Below are 25,337 nucleotides of genomic sequence, written 5' to 3' on the forward strand. Positions count from 1 at the left end.
GCCTTCAGTAGCACCTGGGAGGACCATCTGCAGCACCTCCAGGAGGTACTACAGGCTCTGCAACGTGCTGGACTAACTATCAAGGCCAGCAAGTGCCAGATTGGACAGGGATCTGTCGTTTACCTGGGACACCTGGTGGGCAGGGGCAAGGTGCAACCCCTCCAGGCCAAAATTGAAACCATCATGGCCTCCCAAACCCAAACCGAGGTCCAAGCTTTCCTCGGCCTCACTGGATATTACCGCTGGTTTGTCAAGGGATATGGTACCATCGTAGCCCCCTTGACAGAATTGACGTCCAAGAAGCAGCCACGAAAAGTAATCTGGACGGCTGCTTGCCAAGAGGCATTCGAGACTCTGAAGCACGCGATGTGCACCGCTCCGGTGCTTGCAACACCTGACTTCGCAAAAGAATTCATCGTACAGACGGACGCCTCTGAGCACGGCATAGGTGCGGTGCTCTCGCAACTCAACAACGATGGCCAAGATCAACCTGTGGCCTTTATCTCCAGAAGACTCCTCCCTCGGGAACAACGATGGAGCACCATCTAGCGAGAAGCCTTCGCGGTGGTTTGGGCTCTGAAGAAGTTGAGGCCATACCTCTTTTGCTCTCACTTCCTGGTTCAGACGGACCACCGACCCCTTCGCTGGCTCATGCAGATGAGAGGCGAAAATTCCAAGTTGCTAAGGTGGTCCATTTCCCTACAGGGGATGGACTTTCGGGTGGAACATCGGCCCGGAGTTGACCACGCCAATGCTGACGGTCTCTCCCGGTTTTTCCGCCTTAGTGACGAGAACTCCCTAGAGGTTGGGTAGCTCTCCCCTCTTTCGGCTGGGGGGGGACGCGTGTTAGACCCGTCAGCCCTAGGGTGGTCTTTCCCTGTGTTTTTGCCCTTGCCTCACTTTTTCCACCCTCTTTTTCGTTGGCCTTAGGTCTCCGAGCGCCTTTTCATTGCTAATCAGTGTTAAGGTGAAGGTGCTCTCTTCCCCCAATATGGCTGCCACAGGCCCCTGCTACTGCGGAGTGGCCTTTTTAGTAGCACCCTAGTTGCCAGGAGCTGGCTAGGACCCTACAACATTGTTGCGACACCAGCCCGCCTTTTTGTCCTATAGCTAGAGTGGGGAAGCTCCTGGAACTTGCTGGAACCTTCTAGAAGAAGGGTGGGGTTTACTTTTGCCGGGTGGGGTTTACTTTTGCCGCCTTAGAGAGTGGTCCCCTGACCTAGGGATACGTAAGGAAAGGAGGGAACATTTTTAGTCAGTTGGGGCGACGCAGACCTGGGGGAACCTACGCAGGAGTTTTAGGCGATAGGGCCTAGTCAGGGACCTATGCCACTGAAAGTGACAGGGCTTAGGTGCTGCCTTTTAAGTTGAGTGAGGGATCCTGAACTAGCCCACTGATCTGGCCCAGCGGGAGGGGAACCCAGGGACAACCTACCAAGCCTGACTGAGAACTCCCTCCAGTCACCAACTCATCCTACCCCCCCCCCCCCCCCCCAAGGAACCAAACTGCTAAGGGCGCCAGATCCAACCAGCGCCAAGAAACTTACCAAAGAACTTACCACAGAACTGCTGGGGGATCGACCAGGTACCTGCGCTGTGCCACTCCTGCACTCCCTGACTTAACCTGGGCCCCTCCCTAGCTTGTTCTGCCACTGGCGTGTGGCCTGCCACCTCCCAGCCTACCTGCCTTGAGCTGGGGCGTCTCTGGGGGGAAAACGGGGCGCTGGGTGCCAAACCCATCGCCACCCCCCAAGCTGCAGGCCACCTCTTAATTTCTCCCACCCCCGTCGGGGATCCCGAGAAGGGAACACTCACCGCTGCGGCCTGAGGCATCTCTGGGGCCCGCGGGGAAGACCGGGGCCCGTCGCTGTTGTCGCCGACCCTGCGACGCGGCCCTCCGCAAGGAGAGGGCCGCCAGAATCCCCGGGAAGGCCTCGTGAGGCCGAGCCATTCGATCGAGGCCGCGTAGGCCTGAAGCCGAGGCCTGCATCACCTGACGGGGGCGGACTGCCAAACGCCGCCCCCGCTGCTGTACTATTTGTCGAGTGGGCCGCGCCCCCGCAGGCCGCGCTGTAATTGGCGGCTGCGGGCGCGAGCCTCTGAAGCCGAGGCCTACACCACCTGACGGGGGTGGACTGCCAAACGCCGCCCCCGCCGCTTTGCTATTCACCGAGTGGGCCGCGCCCCCACAGGCCGCGCTGTCATCGGCGGCTGCGGGTGCGCCGGGCCCTGACCTCCGGCGGAAGAATTCCCTGAACCACAGGCAGCCTTCGGCCCGGACACCGCCGGGCGGCGCGCGCGGCTGGCGGGAGAGGCTCTAGAGCAAGTGAGCCCCCACACAGCCGAGGAGCGTCGAAAGTGACCCGCGAGGGGTCGTAGACCAAGGTAACCCCTGGGGGAGGCGGGCGGCAGGCCGAGGAGTGGCCCTAGACTCGCCCCTCCCCCGGGGAATTCTATCATCTGGCCCGCTTGGCCCTCCAACTACCCCGGAGAGGGGACTGGGCCGGCTCATGGCCCCCCCCCCTTGACTCGCGCCCGGTGAAGGGCTAAGGATTGCCTGAGGGACAGGATATTTTGGGAGACACAGGTTAACTTGTACTCCTGGATGACGGGGTAGTGCTCCAAGTAAAGGCCGTATCTGAAGCGCTATTGATTTACTAAGTGTAACGCTATGCTTGAGGGCCCTATCTGAAGCGCTTTTGAGTTGCTATGTGCAGCGCTATGTTAAATGCCCTGTTTTAAAGCGCTATTAAATTGCTATGTGCAGCGCTATGTTAAATGCCATGTTTTAAAGCGCTATTGAATTGCTATGTGCAGCGCTCTGCGTAAATGCTGGGTTTGACGCTCCCCAGGATCGCCAGGTGCCGCGCTTTGATTCAATGCCAGGTTTTGATGTTTTAAGGAACTGCCCAATTTATTCCTAATGAAATGCTTTTGGTCCTAATGTTGATCTAGATAAAACTGATTGGTTTTATTCAACCTACGGTTGTGGTGTCAATTATTGCGTGCGTTTCCTGTCTCAGTGGATGTGTGTGCTGTATGGTCACTTTACACGTAAGCCTTTGGGTGCCTACCTGCTCGCGCCACGCTACCCCCATAGGGCCTGGTGACCCCCGGTCCTACAGGACCTAATGTAGGGTTTGGTGACCCAGTGTTTAATATAGTTGTATCTCCAATTCTCCCTACTTGCGATTCCATAGTGAGATTGTATTTATGCAGAGTTCATGAGGCCTTTACAGTGAAAAAGATTCCCAGTTGTTTTGCAGTTGGCTGCCTGCTAGGGTTGGTACTCTACCTGTCATGTCGCTTGCAGGAAATCTGGATTGTGAATGATGGGCGTAAATGGGGAGGGATGAGATGACAGCCGATGGCAGGTCTGTCCCAAACTTCCACCGTCCCCCTTACCAAAGGGGAGATGTAAACGCCCAGCGGTCTGGATTATAAAAGGGATTTTCCATATATGGATCCCTGCCACTCTTTGTTCTATAAAGCACCAGTGTTTTTCAGCTAGGGGTCTGCTTCATTCTATCATGTATCTCAGCTATGTAGCAAAGTAGTAGGTGATTAGGTAGTGTATGCCTATACCTCCTCCTGCTACTGACAAGAAGGCCTGCTTCCTGTCCTGCATTGTTTCCTACCCTCCTGTATAAAGGTATCAATCAACTGTTGCAATTTGCTTATGAGATGTGTGGGCAGCTGGAGAGGTAGCGTCTGCATAACATATAGGATTTTGGTGAGGAGGATAATTTTGACTGCTGCCACTCTTCCCGTCAATGAGAGCACCTTGTGTCCAGGTCTGTAGATGTGAGTGGGCTGTTGCTACTAGGTATGTGTAATTGCCTTCCACTGTCTTGTTTCTTAAGGAGCAGATTTTTAGGCCCTAGTATGGCTGGCCCATGGGAATGGGTATAAATGTTCCTTTGAGCAGGGTAGTGAGATTCAGGATATGTGATTTCTGGACATAGACTTTAAAGCCAGAAACACCACTAACAGGGTCGGTATGGAGGAGTGTGGCTGAGAGAGAGTCACCATAACATCGTCTGCACAGAGCACTAGTTTGGTTTCTTGACGCCCCATTGTTATGCCATTGATTTGTAGGTCTACTCTTATCCTTTCAGATAGTGGCTCCATGTAGAGAGCTAAGACGAGTGGGGACAGGGCATCCCTACTGCCTGCCTCTGGTAATATTGAAGGTCGTCAACATTGACTCTCACTCAGACATTAGGTCTGGCATAGTTACTCCATCCACTTCTTGAAGTTTGTCTAGGGTGGGTTGCAAGAACGGCTGATGGACTTGGTTGGATGTTTTTTCTGCGTCGGTTGACATTGAGTGTCAGGCACAAAATGCCCTGTCCATTGCCTGTAACAGTTGTTTCGTATTGTCACTGCAGCATGTCTCTGGTATAAACCCTGTTTGATCTGCGTCTATGAGGCCTTGCATGCATGTGCTAGGTCGAGAGGCCGGTATGCCCATGAAGAGCTTCACAATGAAATTAAGGAGGGATATCGGTCGGTATGAGGAGCATAAGGTTGGATCTTTCCACGGTTTGGGGCTCACAGTGATCACAGCCTTTCTATATTGTGTGTGCCTGAGCCCCCAAATTAGTTGTATAGGCGAGTGAGATTGGGGGCTAATTGGAGTGGGTCCAGTGATTTCTAGAAAGAGGGAGTGAACCTATCAACCCCTGGATTTTCGCTGTGATGGCAAGCACCTCATCTACATGGATGTCTTTTTCTGGGCAGGCTCGTAATGTAAGCTTTGCAGAGGTAGGCATTTGTCTGCCTCCTCAGCTGTACAGAGGGCAGTGTTGAATCATTAAAATCCCTACAGTTCTTGAGTTGTGGATTTTGGCTCTCAGTTTAGAGGCAAGGAATCGCCAATCCTAGTTGCCTCCTGCATAGTACCTCTGCTTAGGGCAAATGAGTGAATATTCAGCTTTATCAAGATCTAGAGCTAGAGTGCCGATGCGCCTATGTGCATCTTCAAAGCCCTGCACCTGCCCCTCCAATTCTACTTGTTTGTCTCTCCTAGCCTTATTGAGGCATTCATAGATAGCCTATGGAGTCCCTCTGATATCCCCCCTTTCAATACTTCCCACAGGAGTGAGATGGGCATATCAGGGGTGTTGTTATTATGGAGGTAATGTTGGATCATCTCAAATTTCTTATTGGCGACCCAGGGGTTCTGACGGAGATCACAATGGAGGAGTGGTCCGGTATCGCTGAAACTCCTATTTCGATTTGACTAGTCACAGCCAGAATTTGGGGGATGCTATGGGAGGATCCTAGCCTAGTGTATGTCTGGTGTGAAGCTGAGAAGAAAGTGTAATCTCTGGATGAAGGATAGCGTGAACGCCAGCCATCGATCAAGCCCATCTCTTGCAGCCATTGTAGTCTTCCAGCTGAAATTGCTCCGCCTTGCCCTGTTCTTTGGGTTTATCTGTGTGGCACTAAATTAAATATTCTCCTAAAAGGAAATCTTTGTGGTTGATAGCACCTGACAGAGGGCTGTGATGATAAATTGCTCTTGGTGATCGTTAAGTGCATAGACTATGGCTACTTTGAAGGTGTATGGGCCTAGGGAGATCTGTTCTGAAAGGAGCCTACCTGGTATCAATGCTTCTGTCCAGAGGACGTGCCCTCAGAATTTTCTAGCTATAAGAATGGCGACCTCCTGCTTTTTTGCTGGTTTCTGAAAAGTATTGGTTTGCGAACCATCAGGACTCCCCCAGACATTTTTAAGCAGGTGGGTTTCCTAAAGGAGGTAGATATCGCAGACATAGTCCTGCAACATTGGTAGTGTGCATAAACGTTTTGTAGGAGCATCACGTTAAAGCTCACTTTTTAGGTCTCGCGACCTGCGTTGCACTGCGCAGCAGTGCTCGTGCAGGCGAGAGTCCTTTTGTCCGGGGTTCAGAAATCGACCCTGGAATCGCACACGCTCGTGCGTTTCCTTTTCAGCTCCCCCATTGGCCTTTGCGTGCGTCTTCTAAAAGACTGCACGCAATTGGACAAAGGCGGGCGTGTTGCTCCGCCCGCGGCCTATTGGTGTCTATTACGCGCACCAATAGGCCATGTGGTTTCAATTATCCTTCCCAGACACGGGCGCGATAATTGAAAGCCCGTCTCGCTGTGGCGCTAGCGCACCACTCGGGGGATTGTTCATTTTGGGATCCATTTCTCTCTCTTTTTTTTTTTAACCTATTCCTCATAACGGACGTCAAAAATTATTTAATCCACCGCAGAATAGACCTGTAAAGAGAGGGGGTGGTCTAGCAGTGATCTTCAAATCTTCCTTTTCCTGCTCACTCACACCGGCTAATATTGTGGATTGTGAGAGTTCTCTTTTTAAGATTAAGATCCTGGACACCTTCACCCTAACTGGGCTTCTGATCTACCGCCCTCCTGGCCCTTCAAGTTCCTTTTGTGAATCTTTGGTGGCCACTGTCTCCACCATGACGCTGAATTCCGCGAATTTTAGCCTATTGGGAGACTTAAACCTTCACTTTGAAAGCAGTGAGATACCCACGGTGAGAGGTCTCCGAGATGACTTAGAAGCATGCCAACTTACACAACTTGTCAAAGGGCCCTCCCATGCAGCCGGCCATTTATTGGACCCAGTCTTTTCTAACATTCTGGCCATTACTGCCTTCCTACCTTATCCTCTTAGCTGGACGGACCACTATTTGGTTCATTTTACCATCCAGGTAGCTGATAACTCTAAAAGACAGCCCCCCCCTTCTATCCCAAGGCGCCCATGGCATAAACTAGATAGCAGCCGATTTATAGACAACCTGAAAACTACATGCCCTATCTGGTCGGCGAATCTGGAGGAAGCTGATGCCACATACAGAGAATGGATTAACAAATCATTAGACCAGCATATTCCCATAATACTATCTAAATCTAAACGCGGACAATCTCACCTTTGGTACTCAGAGACACTTGCTGAACAAAAAAAGCAATGTAAGCTGCTCGAACGTGCTTGGAGAAAATCTTATGATCCCCAAGCCAAAATTACATTCAGGACTGCTACAAAAATATATCACAAACTAATAAAAATAGCTAAAGCCAGATACTATTCCAACATGATTCTGCCAAGCACAAATCAATTAAAAACAATATTCTCCGTGATTAAAGAAATGACTAAACTTCCTGAAGGACCTAGTAATATGATTACGTCCAATGCGCACTGTAACGAGATTGCCACCTTCTTTATAAATAAAGTAGAGGGTATTTATAAATCCTTCCCCTCAAACGTTGCAAGCTCCGACTCTTCCACAGCTGAGTCACTACAAGATCTCCCATATTCTCTCGGCTCCCTCCCACCGATTTCTGCAGATCAGATGGATAGACTAACTGTTAAAATCAAATCCGGTTCCCCTGAGGATCCTGTAAAACCCGAAATGGCGCGACTTCATAAGGATCCAATTTTGTCAGAAGGTCGGAATTTGATCAATAAAACCCTGGAATCTACCACAATACCTAGATACTGGAAGCACGCTAAGGTCGTCCCTCTATTAAAAAAACCTACTCTAGATCCTTCCAAGCCGGAAAATTTCCGACCAATATCCTTGCTACCTTACCTATCCAAGATAGCGGAATCCCATGTAAACTCCATTCTGATCAACTATCTAGAAGCCAATGGTATTTTAGATGACTCTCAAATTGGCTTCCGAGCGAATCATAGTACCGAATCGGCCCTGCTAGCCGTTACGGAACAACTGAGGGAGGTGCAAGACCGAGGTGGCACAGCAGCGCTGGTTTTGTTAGACCTGAGTGCAGCATTCGACACGGTCTCCCATGAGATCCTCTTAAGAAGACTGTGGGAGATCGGGGTCCGAGATGGAGCCCTAGAGTGGTTCGCTTCATTTTTGAAGGACCGCTCCTTCCAGGTGCATGCTCCACCGTATAAATCAGGAAGGTTCCCACTGGGTCATGGCGTCCCCCAGGGGTCCGCACTTAGCCCCACGTTATTTAATGTGTACGTCCGCCCCCTAGCCGTCTTGGCTAGAGCCCATAACATCAAATTAACATCCTATGCGGACGACACACAGTTCATCTTCTCCTTCTCCAGTGACACCAATGCCGACAAAATTAAATTCCAAGAAGATCTATCGGCCATTGCATACTGGATGACTGAAAATCGTCTCCAGCTTAATTCATCTAAGACCGAGGTGCTACTGGTTGGAAAGGAGACCCTAAAATGGGACGACAAGTGGTGGCCATCTGCATTGGGGCCTGCACCCACCCCTAAGAAGGAAGTTAAAAACTTGGGTGTCATGGTCGATAATCGACTAGACCTTGACTCCCACGCCAAAAAAGTAGCAGGTCTGTGTTACGGCCGTTTACGGTCTCTGAGACCCATTCTGGGTTTCTTCAATCCCCAAGTCCGTCAGACGATCATTCAGGCTATGGTGCTGTCAAACATCGACTACTGCAATGTCCTCATGCTGGGCTCCAATCAATCCACAATTCATAGACTTCAAAGTGCTCAGAATGCGGCCGCACGTAGTCTGTTTGGACTGCCCAAAAATTGTCATATCTCTCCTATTCTTCATCATTTGCATTGGCTGCCTGTAAAGCAGCGTATTCAATTCAAGGCACTTTGCCTTATCCATAAAATTTTGTATTCCTCGGGCCCTAAAATTCTGCAGAATTTGGGTTCTCTATATGTCCCCACCCGGGCTCTTCGTTCTGCTGATTTGACTCTGGCCCACATTCCTATGATCAGGAGGTGCAGAGCCGGAGGCCGATCTTTCAGATATTTGGCCCCGAAATTGTGGAACACAATCCCACTTGAAGCTCGTGTTATCACGAATCATTTGGCTTTCAGAAAGAAAATTAAGACCTGGCTATTTTCCATTCTTTAGGCCCGACTTTCTGGAGCTCTTCCTACACCTGGTTTGGCTGCTGCGTACCTGGTTGTCTGCAAGCGCTGGGACGCCCCGTTGCTGGGGTAGCCATGCGCTATATAAGCAACCATAACATAACAACATAACATAACAGTGAGTCATAATGCCTCAGAAAGGATTAGGGTGAATTTGTAATGAGCAAGTACTATTTGTGAATTATAGTCTAGTTTGACAGTCGACAGAATTCGAAAATTGCTCGACCTGTGGGGATTTACTGTCTTGAGGGTTTAGGATTTCATTAAGTGTTTATCTTGGCAGGGCGGCAAGGGCAGCGGCACGCGGTGTGGTTTCGGCCACTGTAACTGGCGCAACCCGAGCTCAGGGGTTCCCTGGATACAGAATAAGGGTTCATTGCTACCTCACCGTGGCTGGGCGTTTTTTGTCCGCCTGTAGTACGTCCGTAGCGTTAAAAGGGCACGCACTTGGGTCCCTACCTGTTATGTTATGTTATGTTAAAATAAACTTATATAGCGCTACCTTGTTCCAGGAAATCAGGCAGTGTGTTTTTCTGAGGCTTTGCACGCCCTGCGTTTCTATCTATACTGGGTTAGTGGGATCGGGTTGACAGACATGTTTATAAACCGGGCTCTTTGTCATCACAAGAGATTAAACTCGTGCAACTCCGATTCGATCGACTGAAGGCTTACCTGCTGCGTTGTCACGCGTCTGGAGAGAACCTAATCAGACGAGCAACAGGGTTCTGAATTAAACAATAGCACATTCGTTGCATAGCTCGGATTGTGTTTCCCCCCCGAATTGCAAACAGACCATTTTGTGGCCATCTAATAAGATAACCGCAAAATGGCTGAAGAAAAACGTTGTATACCCATCTGTATGAGCCCTGCTTCAACTCGCCATGGGAGTGAAGGTTTTCTATGAGTAAATAGGAGATTTACAGCTGTGGAGCAGGCGTCAGGCGAAACCCTTTTTCAAATAAATATATATATATAGTTCATGAGTAAGTAATTTTCAATACACTAGGACATATTTTACGACATTTATCATATATTGGGCATGTCTAACACTGAAAACACACAATAGAGCTGAAGCGACTCTGATATCCAAAAGTAGAGTGCTGCACGGATCTCGAACACTTAAAAACAAATATTTTAAAAGCTGTCCGATATAATGAATGTTTAGGAGTGCCGTGGCTGATGTCTTCCGCGGAAAGTCTGCTGTTTACGGTTTCCCTAGTGTGCAGGGGGTATTGCTTCTACCGTTGTTTTGTTGCGGTTTCTGCAGCCCTTCGATTATCGCTCAACCGCAAAGCATCGTGAAAGGTCTCCCGGCCATGTTCTCACTGTGCCCCTGCCATAATATTTAGAGTCAGATCTGCAAACTGTTATCTTAAAGAAAACAAGGCCACCTCTCATTGGTCTTCGTAGCCTGGAGCTCTGTGAAGATGGAGTTCTGAGTTCTTACAAGTTTATCTGGTGCGCTGGCAAGAGATTTCTGTAAATATGAACCCCTTCCTCTGCAAGAGGACTGTGTATATGCAACACATACAGTTCATACCTGTTTAAAATTCTGTTCACAAACATTTTCTGGTTTGCATCCTGTTTGCGCCTGATGTGCGATTTAATTGCATCTTGGATTTTGTATGTTAAGTACCTTTTACCTGCCAGTGTATTTTTAATTTCCCATACATCTGCTAATGCAGTTTTAGAAAAGATGTATGCATTAGTGGGCCTCAGGTGGTTTCCCTCAGAGACTCTTCCCCTTGCTGGTGAACAGAAGCTGATTTATGCTGTAGTTCCCTCAGCACTAGACCCTCAAGATGGGCCCCAGACTGCAAAGTTTTTAAGTCCTGTGCCAGCATCATTTCCGGCCCAGGGTTACCTCATCTCATCTTTTGTACTATCAGGGAGTCACTGAATATGGACCACGAATGGTGCAACTGTTTTTTATAGAATGGTTACAATACAAATTGTTACTTATTGGTATCTCGTGAATATGTGACATGCTCTGCACTCGGGGTAGAAAGGCTGATGGCGTGGCAGCTATTTCCACGTGGTGGACTCGGTTTTTGTTAGTTGATGCACTGAGTGTTTGGACCGAGCACAAACTGTTGGATTAGGTTCTGTGTTGAAATATATCCTCGTTAATTTTAACAATCTGGCCGTCTATGCACTTTTTTCATTTTTATGCGCGTTAACTGTTATGTCTAACTGTGTATATATAGTCTGTTGGGAAAAGGTTTGAGCAAAATCGTGGCGGGGGAGTTGAAGTTCGAGCATACGCAGGAGACGGCCCCGGCTCCCCTCCCTCTTCCTGTTCCTGTTCTTACAGTTGAGTTGAAGGTCACCTAGTCGGTTCAGGTTTCTGCTGGGGTTCAGTTGTTAGTTTGGAGTGGAAGATGGCGGCATCTTTGGAAATTTACGTCAAGGCGCACACCGGTGTCGTGCATTATTTCTTTCTTCCCATGTGTGGGGCTATCTGCTAAATTATGTACAGTGCGGGCTGTATAATTGTTTGCACTCAGGGTTTCAAACTGTAAAGCACCCCGACATCGACAAACTACAAGTAACCGTGTGCACTACATTAAGTACTGGTGTCAATCGTGTCATCTATATCCGGCTTATTTCTTTCGGGTTTACACCTCCACGTGCGCATTAAACCCAAATTCGCAGTTCTATAAATGAGCCCTCCAGGTGCCTGATGTAATAGTTCGACAGGTCTAGTGTTTCTTATCACGGTGACCGCACGTCATCCGCAGGCCAGGCGTGGCCTGCGGAAACCAATAAAGGGAGCCGGCCCGCTCGGGGGCGAGGTCTCCAACCAGAGTAAAGGTGTAGCCTGATATTTATCCCCGGCGCTGCGTCAGCCTACTCGCCCAGTGCCCTGCCACAGGCCCGGCCCCAGAACGTTACACTGGCGACGAGGGTGGGGGCAGAAGCCACTGCGTGCCCCGCGGCCTCTCCCGGCAGCATCCGTCACCCGATCCTCCCCAGCTACGCGACGGTGCCCCGCGCGCGGAGACGAAGAGGAGGCCTTCGACCACGTGGGAGCACCCGCCGGCCGAGTGCGGTTGTCTCTCCCGGTCCCGCCGTTGGTTCAGGCGGACTCCGGAGCGCCGGTATTCCCTGCTGTGCGGTTGCTGCCACCAGTGAGGAGGCGACCACTGTGCTCCATCAAGCCTTGGTAGCTCCAAGTAAGGAATCGCACCAAGTACAATTGACTGTTACACACAGACTGTGCCATTGTCTATAAGTTCATCATCTGGTGCCACGGGGAGGGGATCTCCTGCCTACAAGCGGTGCTGGGGCCAGGCACGGTGGTTAAGGGGTCGCCCGAGGAAGTTTAGCCCCACGGCAGGGCCGGCATTTACCCTCCAAGCCCCGAGGGAGAAAAGGAGGGACAGTTGTACAAAGATACTGGGAGGGTGTGCTACCTCCTGATTTACAGCTCCACCTCACCCGCACAAGCGCACAAGCAGACACAATGAGCAATGATGGCCAGGCGGCCTCATCAGGCACTGGAGCGGCGCCTGGACAAGTGGCGGCGCCAGCCCCTGCCCCTTTTCAACATGCCGCGTCAGGGGTTTTACCCCCCTTCAGCGAGCTGGAAGACCCGGCTACCGCGGCGCCTCGTTGGAAAATTTGGATTGAGCGCCTCAATAATTACTTCGTCGTCACAAGAGAAGCCGACAACGCAATAAAGAGGTCGTTGCTATTACATTACGCAGGGGATGAAATATTCAAGTTGTTCAAACATCTGCCTAACACGGGTACAGCCGCAGACTACGACGCTGCAGTGGCTGCTCTTGATGCCCATTTCGACCCACAACTCAACCCAGATTTCGAACGCTTCAAGTTGCGCCAGGCCCGGCAACGGGAAGGGGAGTCGATGGACGTGTTCTACGCGCGGCTGCGTGAGCTGGCGAGCACCTGTACGGAAGACGACCAACCGAAGGAAATACGCGCCCAGCTCATACAAGGGTGCAGAGACAAGACGTTAAGAGGCCTCATCCTGCGCCAGCCGAAGATCGCGCTGGAGGACATGCTAGTTCTGGCAAGGTCGCACGACTTGTCGGCAGCCCGGGCCAACGAAATGGAGCAAGCGCTGGGCAAGGCCCCAGTGAAGACGGAGACCATCAAGACGGAGCGGGCGGACGCCCTCCGTACCAGGCCGCGAGGAGACCACCACAAGGCCTCACGTCAAGAAGGATCGAAGCAAAAGTGTGGATACTGCGGATACGAACCGCATGCAGCGAAGGACTGCCCTGCACAAGGGAAGACGTGCACAAACTGCGGAATCCCCAATCACTTCGCGTCAGTATGCCGGAGACGCACGAGAGGCCGGGAGTTCCAAAACCGGAAGCCTCCAACCAAGGCGGTGCGACAGCTGTCTGTAACAGAAAGAAGGCTGCCGGTGGAGCAGACGAGAGGGATGAGATACCAGGATGTGAGTGAAGAGTCGTCAAGCGATGGGGAGGAGGAGGTACACATGATCTCGTTTGCGAGGGAACTCAAGTTACGGCGTAGGCCCCAACCGACGGGTGTGGTACACGTGGCCGGGACAGAAGTGCACGCCGTGATCGACACGGGAGCCACGGTGAATGTAATGGGCCTCCAGCAGTACAGACGCCTAAAACCTCGCCCGCCGGTGCAGCCGTCCAAGACGAAGATTTATGCCTACGGAGCCGACACCCCGTTGCCTCTCAAAGGAAAAATGACCGTCCCCGTCAAGGCCGATGACCATGAAGTGTTGACGACTATCCATGTCATCGACAGGGAAGCCGACACCCTCATAAGCAGTCACACGGCGGAAGACCTAGGGTTAATATCGTTCGCACGGAGGGTGCAAACACACCAAGTGGATGAGATGCTCAGTCAGTTCCGGGAGCTGTTTCGAGGCCTTGGCCGCATCAAGTGTGACCCCGTGAAGCTACATATCGACAAGACAGTCGTCCCGGTCGCGTTGAGGCATAGAAGAGTCCCGTTTCATCTACGACCACCAGTGGAGAAAGAGCTAGAAAACCTCGAGAGACTCGGCGATATCAAGAAAGTGTCGGGCCCTACACCGTAGGTATCCCCGATGGTCATAGCAGAGAAACTGAAACAGCCTGGAGCGATACGGCTATGCATTGACATGAGGCTCCCCAACAAAGCCATAAAAAGGGAGCGGCACATCACGCCGACAATGGATGATATTATAGCCGATGTAAATGGATCCAAGTGGTTCTCGAAGATTGACCTAAACGCGGGATACCACCAGCTCCCGCTGGCCAAGGAGAGTCGCTACATCACGACGTTCAGCACCCACCTGGGACTCCAGAGGTACAAAAGACTAAACTTCGGGATATCGTCGGCGGCGGAGGTATTCCAGAACACCATACGGGAGATGCTGTCGGGGCTCCCAGGAGTGTTGAACGTAAGTGACGACATCCTCATCCATTCAGCGACAGCGGCCGACCACTACCGGCACCTCCGCAGTACTCTGGCGCGGCTCCAGGAGCACGGGGCTACACTTCACAGAGAGAAGTGCCAATTCTTCCAACCATCCCTGGAATTCTTCGGGTATGTCTTCAATCAGGAAGGCATCCAGGTAGACCCTCGGAAGTCGCAATCGATCAAAGGCGCACCCGCGCCCACCTCGCCCACAGAGGTGCGCAGCTTCCTGGGCATGGCGACGTACTGCGGGAGGTTCATTCCCGGGCTGGCCACGCGGGCGGAGCCACTGAGAGCCCTTACCAAGTCGGATGCCCATTGGCAGTGGGGACCGAAGGAAGAAGAGGCGTTCCAAGGTATCAAAGACGCCCTCCTGGGAGAAGCGACGCTTGCGTACTTTGACCCCACCAAGCGAACAGAGGTGTTGGTCGACGCCAGCCCCGTCGGGCTCGGCGCCGTGCTGACACAAGAGCGTGAACCAGGCAGGTGGGTCGCCCTGTCGTTTGCCAGCAAGTCTCTCACGCCCACCGAAGCACGATATGCCCAGATAGAGCGGGAGGCCCTCGCCATCAAGTGGGCCTGTCACCATTTCCACTTATACCTCAAGGGACAGCCGTTCACGATGGTGACCGATCACCAGCCACTCGTGCCACTCTTCAAAGGAACCTCACCAAGTCCCCCACCTCGCATCGAGAGATGGGCAGTCCAACTGCAGCCCTACGAGATGGAAGTGGTATACCGACCTGGCGCCAAGAACCCGGCGGACTTCTTATCTCGCCACCCGGACAAGACGGTCACGCCAGAAGACGAAGACGACACCAACCAGTATGTGCAGCTAGTGTCGGAAGCAGCCTGCCCGCGGAACATGACCCTGGAAGACATAAAAGTGGCAGCCCTGACCGATGGGGTGTACACCCGAACGCTGAAGGCAGTGCAAGAAGGGTCATGGGCACACTTCCTGGGGCAGGCCAACTCCTGGGGTCCAGGAGAGAAGGAACAGACGACAAAGATGTGGCAGATCCGGCACGAGCTTAGCGCCACGCCGGACGGGATCCTGCTACGAGGACCTCGGCTGGTAATACCCGAAGGACTACGACAAAAGGCCACACAAATAGCCCATGGAGGACATCAGGGGATCACGAAAATGAAATCCCGGATGAGAGAGAAGCTCTGGTTCCCGGAACTGGAGAAGATGGTCGAGGAATATGTGAGGCGATGCCCGCTGTGTCAATTGACGGGAGGCGCAGAACGGCCGGCACCAGTGATCACGGAAGACGCATGCCCGCCCCGTGGTCACGGGTCAGCATCGATTTTGGAAGCTTCCCGGGGGGGAAGCACACCCTGGTCTTGGTAGATGGATTCTCAAAATACCCCATAGTAGAAGTAGTGGCGTCCACAGCCTTTGTGCACGTAGCACCCATCCTCGAAAAGACATTTGCAATGTTTGGGTTCCCAGAGGAAATCCGCAGCGATAACGGACCGCCATTTCAGGGGGCTGAGTTCGCCACCTTTCTGGCACAGAGAGGGATATGCCATCGTCGGATAACACCCCAATGGCCGCAGGCCAACGGAGACGTAGAGCGTTTCATGCGCACACTGAACAAGGTGTTCCGAATTGCCGAGGTGGAACAGGCAGACCCAGAAAAACGCCTCCACGAGTTCCTGCGAGAGTACAGAAGCTCTCCCCACTGCACCACTCAGAGAAGCCCGTGGGCATTGATGCTCCATGGGCCCCAACGAGATTTACTTCCCTTGTGTCCGGGCTGGGCGCCGCCCCCACTGAGAGAAGCGGAAACACAAGACCGACGAACCCGCCGCAACAACCACGTGAGCCACCGGCGCCGCGCCGCCGAGAGGGCCATCCACCCAGGGGCCACCGTCCTCCTACGGGACCGCCGCCCAGGAGGGAAATTCCGGACCAGCTACGAACCAGGGAGCTGGACAGTCACCGCCAACCAAGGAACCATGATCTCTGCCCGAAGGGGAGGCGAAGAAGTGTCCCGCAACATCTCGTGGTTCAAGGAGGTACCCCAAGACCACCCGGGGACGGCCACGGAAGGACAGACAGCCACCCCACCCCCGGCACACCGGGGGAGGGCGAGAACTCCGCGAGTCCCCCAACCAGTCCCACCCCAGCTGGCGGACCCCCCGTAATGCCCATGCCTGAGAAGCTCCCCCAGAAGGTACAACCTGAGACCCAATCCAGGGCCCAGCCAAAGACTGAGAGACTTTGCCTGCTGAGGAGTGTCCAGGAGCGGCGGACGAGGGGACACGCAAGTAGCACCGCACATATGACTGTACACAGTTGAACATAATGTTATTGTCATGTATAGGAAAGGAAAAAGTTTGTTTTGAATGAAGTTGGATAGGGATGTAATAGTTCGACAAGTCTAGTGTTTCCTATCACGGTGACCGCACGTCACCCGCAGGCCAGGCGTGGCCTGCGGAAACCAATAAAGGGAGCCGGCCCGCTCGGGGGCGAGGTCTCCAACCAGAGTAAAGGTGTAGCCTGATATTTATCCCCGGCGCTGCGTCAGCCTACTCGCCCAGTGCCCTGCCACAGGCCCGGCCCCAGAACGTAACACCTACCACAAGCCCTCTAGTCTAGTACTGCCTTACTTTATGACGTTGAACCCCGACGTGTGTGGCCCTCACTGTACCGACTACACATGCACAGTTTAATCTGCCTGCAAGAGTGCTCAGTAAATGCGTAAATGCTCACCTAGAAGCACCTCCGGTTTTCCTCTGTGCGCACCGTGGCCACACCGCTATAGCAGGAACCCCATCATCGTGCTTTTGCTATTTTGACAGCTCATTTCACACTGTGTGGGATTCGGGGACTTTTACCGAGCTCGGGCAGACGTATTCATAGTGTTTGGCGCTGTTTTTCGTTTTCATTATTGCCGAGTTTCCTTTCACCTACTCTGACAACTGGGTCAGGTGTTCACGCGGGGAAGACCCTGTGTAAGTGGAGCCGCGCCAGACAGTGACTCACGGCGCGCGATAGATGCAATGAAAACAATATGCAAGCCCTTCCAATGAAGCTGCTCAGCATTGGCCTAGTAACCGTATTTACGCTAATGAAAACACATGGCATTTGTCCAGGGCACGTTGTGCTTGCGAGGCATGTGCAGTACTTGGTACTTCTGTTTTCCAAAGGCAAGGCCTCTCCAGTCTAAAGGTCGGAACTTTTTGAGAGATAAATATCTGTTAATATTTTACTATGAACGGTTCATTAAAATAGACTTTTGATAGCAGTGCAGAACCATGTAATTCTTGGAGTGGTTGTGTGTGTGTGTGTTGTATTTGTGTGTGTGTGGTTGTGTGTGTGTGTGGTTGTGTGTTTGTGTGGTTGTGTGTGGTGTGGTTGTGTGTGGTGTGGTTGTGTGTGGTTGTGTGTCTGTTGTGTTTGTGGTTGTGTGTGTGTGTGGTTATGTGTGTGGTTGTGGTGGTTGTGTGATTACACATCACATAATTACACTGTATTCAATACAACATAAATGCACTCCACATACCACTCAGTACTACATAATTGCACGTCACATAATTACTCTCTACTTAATGCAAGATAAATACACTCCACACAATACCACTCTGTGCCACATAACAACATAACACATAATTACACTGTACTCAATGCAACAAAAATACACACCTTTCACTCAAGTTTGTGCTATATAAAAAATAAAAATATAAACATAATTGCAATGCAATAGGTCTCACATTACTGAATCTTTGAGCTGCTATTGGTGTTGCATTATTATTAGCAATGCCAACAGCTCAAACTTTAATAATGAGAGACCTATTGCATTGAAAATGCTTGTTTAACCATGGGGCTAGGGTTGCAGCGGAGGCGGCTCTAAGACATGGCAATATGAAGCGTGACAAACCTTGGTTGAATAGGGTAATAGTGTGCTATTTGACCAAGTGCATATTGGACGGCATGTCCTTGGGTGGAGGAGGATAATAAACTGGGGTAAAAACAGTTAACACAGATGCTTCCACTATTGGAGCATTAACTACCAGTGGAATGGGGTTTGTGTCGATGGACAAGTATGGGTGGAAGCTCCAAACAGTGCACCTGTTGTCTGCAGTGTCCCGACTCCTGTCATTATAGCAGTCTGCACATGCTGGTTGGTGGGTGTCCAGATAGGAGGGGGAGCTGTTGCTAGTTGGAGATGTGATGACTTGTTTGTGGGCTTTTGAATTTCCTGGAGATCTGCCGGGTCCATGTACCATCGCTCGTGTGTGGGTGACCTGTAGGCTTCAGTGGGCGAATCGTAATCTTCAGTTGGATATCCAAGGCCTAGAATGGATTGGGCTTCTCCAATGGTGCGCACAATGCATGTTTGTCGCAAATGACAATGAGTAAGAAATGGTGTTTGATGCACTTCTCACACTAGAAAGCGGTGGCCTCTCTGCGGAAACACTCGTGTTGAAGCGTGATGGGTGACAGATCTTGGTATAACCATAGTTGTGTTCCCTCAAAATGGATTGGGCCTAGGTTTCTTGCTGCAGACATTATGTCCTCTTTCTGCCTCTAGCAGTGCACACAGGTCAAGATATCTAGCGTCCTGGGGAATGTGGAAGGCTGCCCCACTGTGAATGGTTGAGAATTATGTCTGTTTTGGCCAAGTATGGGAGCAGTTGTTTGAATAGGTGAGTGACATAGCCCTCTGTTGCCTTTCTCTGCATTGAGTGGGACCCCTGTGATTCAGATGTTCGAGCGGCGTGATCTGGTCTTCCAGATGGGTGTGAAGCTCAAGGTTATGCTCTAGAAGCTTGTGTCTGTGGTTATCAAGTTCTTCATTGTTAGACCTAGCACCATTGGCGTGGGTCTCCCTTCCATTTGTTTTGCTGGTGCCTCATGTGTTTTTGCTGGTTATAGATGCTTTGGGCACTGTGCCACTGCTGTTCAGCGCCGCAGTGCAAGTGCTCCCTATGGTAAATTGATGTATGGATTAGTGACTCCATGATTGGCTTGATTGGTTTACTTGTCAGACCCTAGTATAGTGCACTGCGTGTGCCCAGGGCTTGTAACCAATGCTGCTGGTGGGCTTGCAGCACTGATTGTGCCACCCACCGGAGCAGCTTGTAAAGTGTGTCCCAGGTCTGCCATTGCAGAGCCTGTCTGCAGTCTGGTACTGCCATGCTGACTGGGCAAGTGCACCCACTTGCCAGTCCCTAAACCTTCCCTTTTATACATATTAGTCACCCCTATGGTAGGCCCAAGGGCAGGGTGCATTGTAGGTAAAAGGTAGGACATGCCCTGATGTGTGTGGCATGTCCGGACAGTGAATTACAGCCATTTCCGTATTTCACTATTGCAAGGCTACCTGTTCTCCATAGGCCAGAATGGGCAGTTTGATTATTACATCTTATAATCCTAACTGACTCGGGGAACATGGTGGAAATTCGAGTTTAGTATGCCTGAACTCAGAATGATAAAATACATCTTTTAGTGAAGTTGGTTTTAACATTCTGTGTTTGAAAATACCACTTTTAGAAAGTAGGTATTTTCTTGTCTAACCATCCAAACCTGCCTCTGCTAGGCTGTGTGTTCCTTGTCAGGAGTTTGAGTGACAGGGGGATTCCAGGAGACAGGGTAAGTCAGCACAAGGCTGAATAGAGAGATCTGCATCTAGATGGGTGGGAGGGGTTGCACCTGGGACCTGAATAGGGCTGGGCCTTCCCTCCACAATGCTCTATCTCCTGTGGTGTGTCTGATGTCCCTGCCCTGTGAAAGGAAAGTGGGAGACATGTCAACAAAGTGCTCCAGGACTAACCAGAACAGGTTTGGACTAGGCAAAGGCCTCTCTGCCTTCAGAGGAAAAAGAGAAAAATAGTATAAATATTGGGACCCAGACCCAAAAACTTTAGATCACTTCTGGGAATCAAGACAAACCTTTGCTGAGGAGAAGAACCAGGAAGCTGAAGGAGGAGACTACCCCTGTGCTGTGTGTTTGGGGGTTGGCCTGCAGTGGTTGCTTCATTACCAAAGAGAGGAGAAAAGGACTGAGTGTGCTTTCTATCAACTTGAGAAAGAATCACCAAGGGCTTGAACTAGATCTTGCCTCCTGCCTGAAGTCTCAGGGATACAAGACTTCACCAACCAGCTCCCCCCTGAATTCCCTTGCTGGGAATTGAATTGCCTGCTGTTGTGCTGGGCCTTCTGAGAGACTGCGTGTCGCTGGGAGCTAGAAGCACGATGCAACAGTGTGAAGCGTTTCGCCGCTGTCATTGCATCGCCGAGGAAGCGAGCCGCCGCTGCCATCATCGCATCCCTGATGCTGGAGAATCGGGACGCTGCCACAGAGGTCATAATCGCATCAACGGAGAAGTGCGGCGCAGGGCCTGTCGCAGCTCCAAAGATCATCGAGTCGCCGCACGGCCATCGGGCGTGCACGCATCACACCAACGTTGTCGCATCGCAACCAAGACGCAATTTTGTCGCATCGCACCGGAGAAGAGTATCGTATCGAGGTGCCAGCGTGTCGCATCGCACCGGAGAGCAGTAAGAAACCGACGCATCAACTCCCCACACAGTAAGGAAGGGAGAATCAACTCCCTTCCTGCAACCCTTTTGTTTTCTTTGCGCTACGCGTCTAAGGTACATTGAGAGTAAAGTGTTGCATTTACAACCTGAGAGAACTGAGCTATTTTAGAACATTTGAGAGACTATATTTGAGTACAGTATTGTGGATTTTTGTCGTTGGGTCTTGTGTTAAGTCTATATAAAAATACTTGTTTTTATAATACAACCTGTGTGGCGTCCATTTGTAGTGTTGTCACTGTATTACTGTATGTGTTCACAAATGCTTTACACACTGCCTCTGAGATAAGCCTGCCTGCTCGTGCCAAGCTACCAAGAGGGTGAGCAGGGGTTATTTTAGGAGTGTAGCCCCTTACCCTGACTAGACGCAAGGGTCCCTATTTGTCACAGGTACCTACCTATGCCAACTAGAGACCCCCAAATCTAACATTCATGCTTGGCGTCACTGTTGTCTTTCAACGTTGCCACTCATTGACCTAGCTCTACCATGATTCGTTTGATGTCTGTGGCTACTTCATCCCTCATTGCAGCAAAATCTTCCCTGTTTGTTAAACATGTTTTCCATGAAAGATCTTTTGATGAGCGCATCGGCTTCCTCCTGGTTCATTCCCTTAAATTTGGTGTCTTCTGTTGGTTGGTCTTCAGACGCTATATCTTGCATCAGCTCAGCTTTCTTGGAGGTTGCCTTGAAGAGCTGTTCTTCTTTCTTGGATTTGTGTGCTGCCATTTTTTCAGCATGTGTTATAGCCATTGAGTCTTGTCTTTTGCATCACCATTGCACTTTGGGCTGTTCTGGAGAGGGGTCCAGGACAGGCGATTATCTAGTTACAGTTCATCGTGGCATTGGCTGTATGCGTTGTTGCATTTGGTGCCCTTGTGCTTTAGACTCCATGTCGCACCTGGGGTGTTCCCACTATCTGAGGGCTAGCTTACAACAAGGCCTGATGTATGTTGGGAGTTATTAAATGGCTGATGAGTCATTAATTATCATTAATTATGTCCATAGCTGGGGCCCCCCTTTATTCTCCGCTGTGAAATGCAGGATTTTCGGCCTTCCTTCAGGCGTTTGGTGATGTGGGCGCGGCCCCAGTCTGAGCTCAGGTCAGGAGCCCCCATGTTACTCAGTGGAATGTTATCAGCAGCACAGGCCAGAGATATGCCCCATATGGCCTCTGGAGACAGGTACTCTGAGATGGTGGAGGTCTAGGTTTCTGTTCTGGGTGGTGATCTGGCGTGCATCCTTTCTGGGCCCATAAGAGATGTCCACTTGCATGTGAGCTCTAGTGTTCCGCATGGCACTGGGGTGATACTCGTTTTGGGAGGCCCAGGTGCGTGTGGTAGAAGTTGAACTTAGTGCTTTGAGGAGTCCATCAGCTAAGTTCTAGTGCTGAGTTGGTGTTGCGAAAAACCTAAGCTGGACATCCAAAACTTCCTTGTTTATTCTCTAAAAGGTAAAGTTACTTAATGTCTCTAAAACTCAATATTCTTCATGAAAACCAGAATTAGTAAATGTTAACTTAAACTTTGGTACTGTATCATACAAGTTACATGAGGAATGTTATTGTAGTTACCAGTGCTTATTGTCATTGTGTCATAGGCACCAATGCTTATTGATATTGTATGTACCAATGCTTGTTAATATGAAAGCCCCATGCAAATTGTCAACGCACGTTTTTGACACCTGCCAACCGCCTTGCTGCCAAAGCGTGCAACGCTAAGTGGAGCCACTTCAGGGCACGTTGTAACCGCTATTCTGGAAACACGTGTTAACTGGCCTGGCCGAACGCGTGCCTCCTCAACTATTTAAACCCCCACCCGCTTGGTCCCGATGCTTCGCTTCTCAAAAGCGTACCTACCTGTCTCCGTTCGAGATCATCCCGGCATCTTGCTTCAGTGTCCCGCAGTCGAGAGGTCCATCCAGAGGAAGGCATCCGGCCGGCTCTTCGCTCGCCCGGCGCCTCTCTTCCGGATCCTGTCACCTCTTGCAAGTCCCCCATCTGAAGTCTTCCGGCTGGCTCCCCTTCCGCTCGCCAGGAGAATTCCCTTGATTTCCTGCAAAAGAAAAGAGTCATCGTCAAGACGGTTGCTAAGCAACCCATCGAGATTTTGGGTAACATTGATTTTCAAGCACTGCTAAAGCTCTGGTAAGAGTTATTGTTTTGTTTTACATATTATACGATTGGAACTTCCTGAGAAAGGGACCTTTAGGCTTCCGAAAGACTTTTAAAGAAGTATTAAGGACATCAAGGAAGACATATTTCGGGGCTATTGAGCTGAACTTTCGTGAACTATTTAAGAACTTAAACGGAACTGGTAAGATAAATCTTGAGCTCTGAACAGTTTAGAGGTTGTAAGGTTTGAAAACAGAGTTCTATCTTTTGTTTGTATTTATTACTTTTTTTTTTTTTAACTTTATTGTGCCAAATAGCATCATTACAAATATGGGCCTACAACCACCAGGGCCGGCCGCTAGTATATGCATGTCAATTGCGTGACATCACGAAGCAGCGACTGATTCCCAGAGGCTCAGCAGGGTTACAGGAGATATTCTCGTCAACTCAGAAGCTAGGCAGGATACAAATATTTTAAATTTTAAAAGAAAAGAACAAACAAAGAAACAATAAAACAAAACTCAAGGCGAGAAACAGTCTAGACGGTGTTGAGCACCGACGGGGGGATCCCACCACACCAGGCAGAGAATGATGAGGACAATAGAGATGACCAGGGGGGGAGGGAGTAGCGGGGGAAGTCAGAACAATCAGCCAAAAGGGTACAGTATTCCAGGAACCTCAGGATCAGGGGGACAGAGAAATGTCCGAGGTATCTACAAAAGGGGGCGTACAGATGTTACCTCGGTAGGTGTTCCACTGACCCCAAATTCTACCCCACGCCCCAGGCTTACCCCGAACTAGGTACACCGTCTTCTCTCTGAACATGCCCCAGTCCATGTTCTCCTTCCACACTGACACGGTGGGAGGCCGTCGGGAACCCCAAAGCTGCGCAATATCCCTCTTTGCAATCATGTTCCCAAGCGCCGCCCACCGGGCCTGGGCGACGTTGTAGTCATTCGGCTCCCATACATTCAACAAACATCGACGAGCCTCAGGCAACAGAGCGACCCCAGTGACACACTCCATTACAGCATGCACACGGTGCCAATACGCCGCAACCTCGCGGCACTCCCAAAGGATATGAAGGAAGGTGGCGCTCATTCCACAGCCGCGCTTACACAACCCGTCCGAAGAAAAACCCATCACAACCAAACGAGGACCCGTCACATAAACACGGTGAAGAATTTTGAGCTGGACGAGACGGAGACGGGCAGGAATGGCAACCTCTTTCGGGGAGGACAGTGCGGACTGCCAGTCTTCGTCATCCAACTCCAACCCGTCTCAGGTCCAGGCCTCCCTAAGACGCACAAGGAGGTCCGCCCGATTGTTGATTAATTTCTTATAGATCAAGGAAATCGTACTATCGGGCAGATGACTGTGAGAAGTTGGCCTGATGTATGATGTCACTAGTTCTAGTGTACACCTTATATCAGTCCAAACAACCCTTATGGTGATTGGTTGTAAAGTCAACCTTATAGACCAGCTATCCTAGTGGTAGCATGGACAAGAGCAGTCTTAGGCTAAACTCTGAATGGCATGTGAAGCCAGCTGTGATACCATATATAATCCCTTGAATACCAAATGAAAGGACACCACAACAGATATATATATAAAATAAAGTGTATTTATTCTAGTCAAACCCTCAGCACTCTTTATGAGATTTGAGGTAAGTACAACACAGTCTTATTTAAGCATACATTAAGTCACACAGGTAAGTAATACAGTTAGGCCCTAGGGGCCACGCAAACCATATACTAAAGAAGTGGTATAAGGACCACTGTCACGGAAATAGGATAGGCCTAGGCCTAGGGAATCGCTGGGGCTACACTACACTACCAACAGTTAGGAAGTGGGAGGCCCACGGGATTCAGGTGCAGAGTGGAAACACTCACGCGTAATGCGTATAGTCGATAGAAATAGTACAGTTTTGAAATAAGCAGTTTAAGGACACTTCTGAAGCAACTAGAGAGTCGAGACTCGGAAACTAGACCCTAGGATAGTCACTACCCTTGTGAGCACCGAAGTACCCAAGTTACCTAGCCCACAGGCTGCGGGTGCATAGGTGTGAACTTGCGTCGGGTTTCGTCGTGGACTTCTATGGATGCCTGAAGGAAAGTTGCTGACAGGCGGTCAGTGCGGAGTGTCCGGTGGAGCCCAAGTCCGAGATCAAGAAGGAAGGGTACCTGCAAGCAGAAGGGACAGAGTCAAGGTCACTAGCCAGTGACCACGTGGAACCAGGAAGGAACCAGGCGATGTTGTGAAGATTGCAGGTGAAGGGTGAAGCTTGTCGCTGCAGCCACGGGTACCAGGAGACGTCGAGGACGACCAGGACCAGGAGGCGAGCTGTCCCACGAAGGCTCTTGCTGTC

Source organism: Triturus cristatus, chromosome 5_1 (genome assembly GCF_964204655.1).
Source record: "Triturus cristatus chromosome 5_1, aTriCri1.1, whole genome shotgun sequence".
In the NCBI taxonomy this organism is placed as follows: Eukaryota; Metazoa; Chordata; class Amphibia; order Caudata; family Salamandridae; genus Triturus; species Triturus cristatus.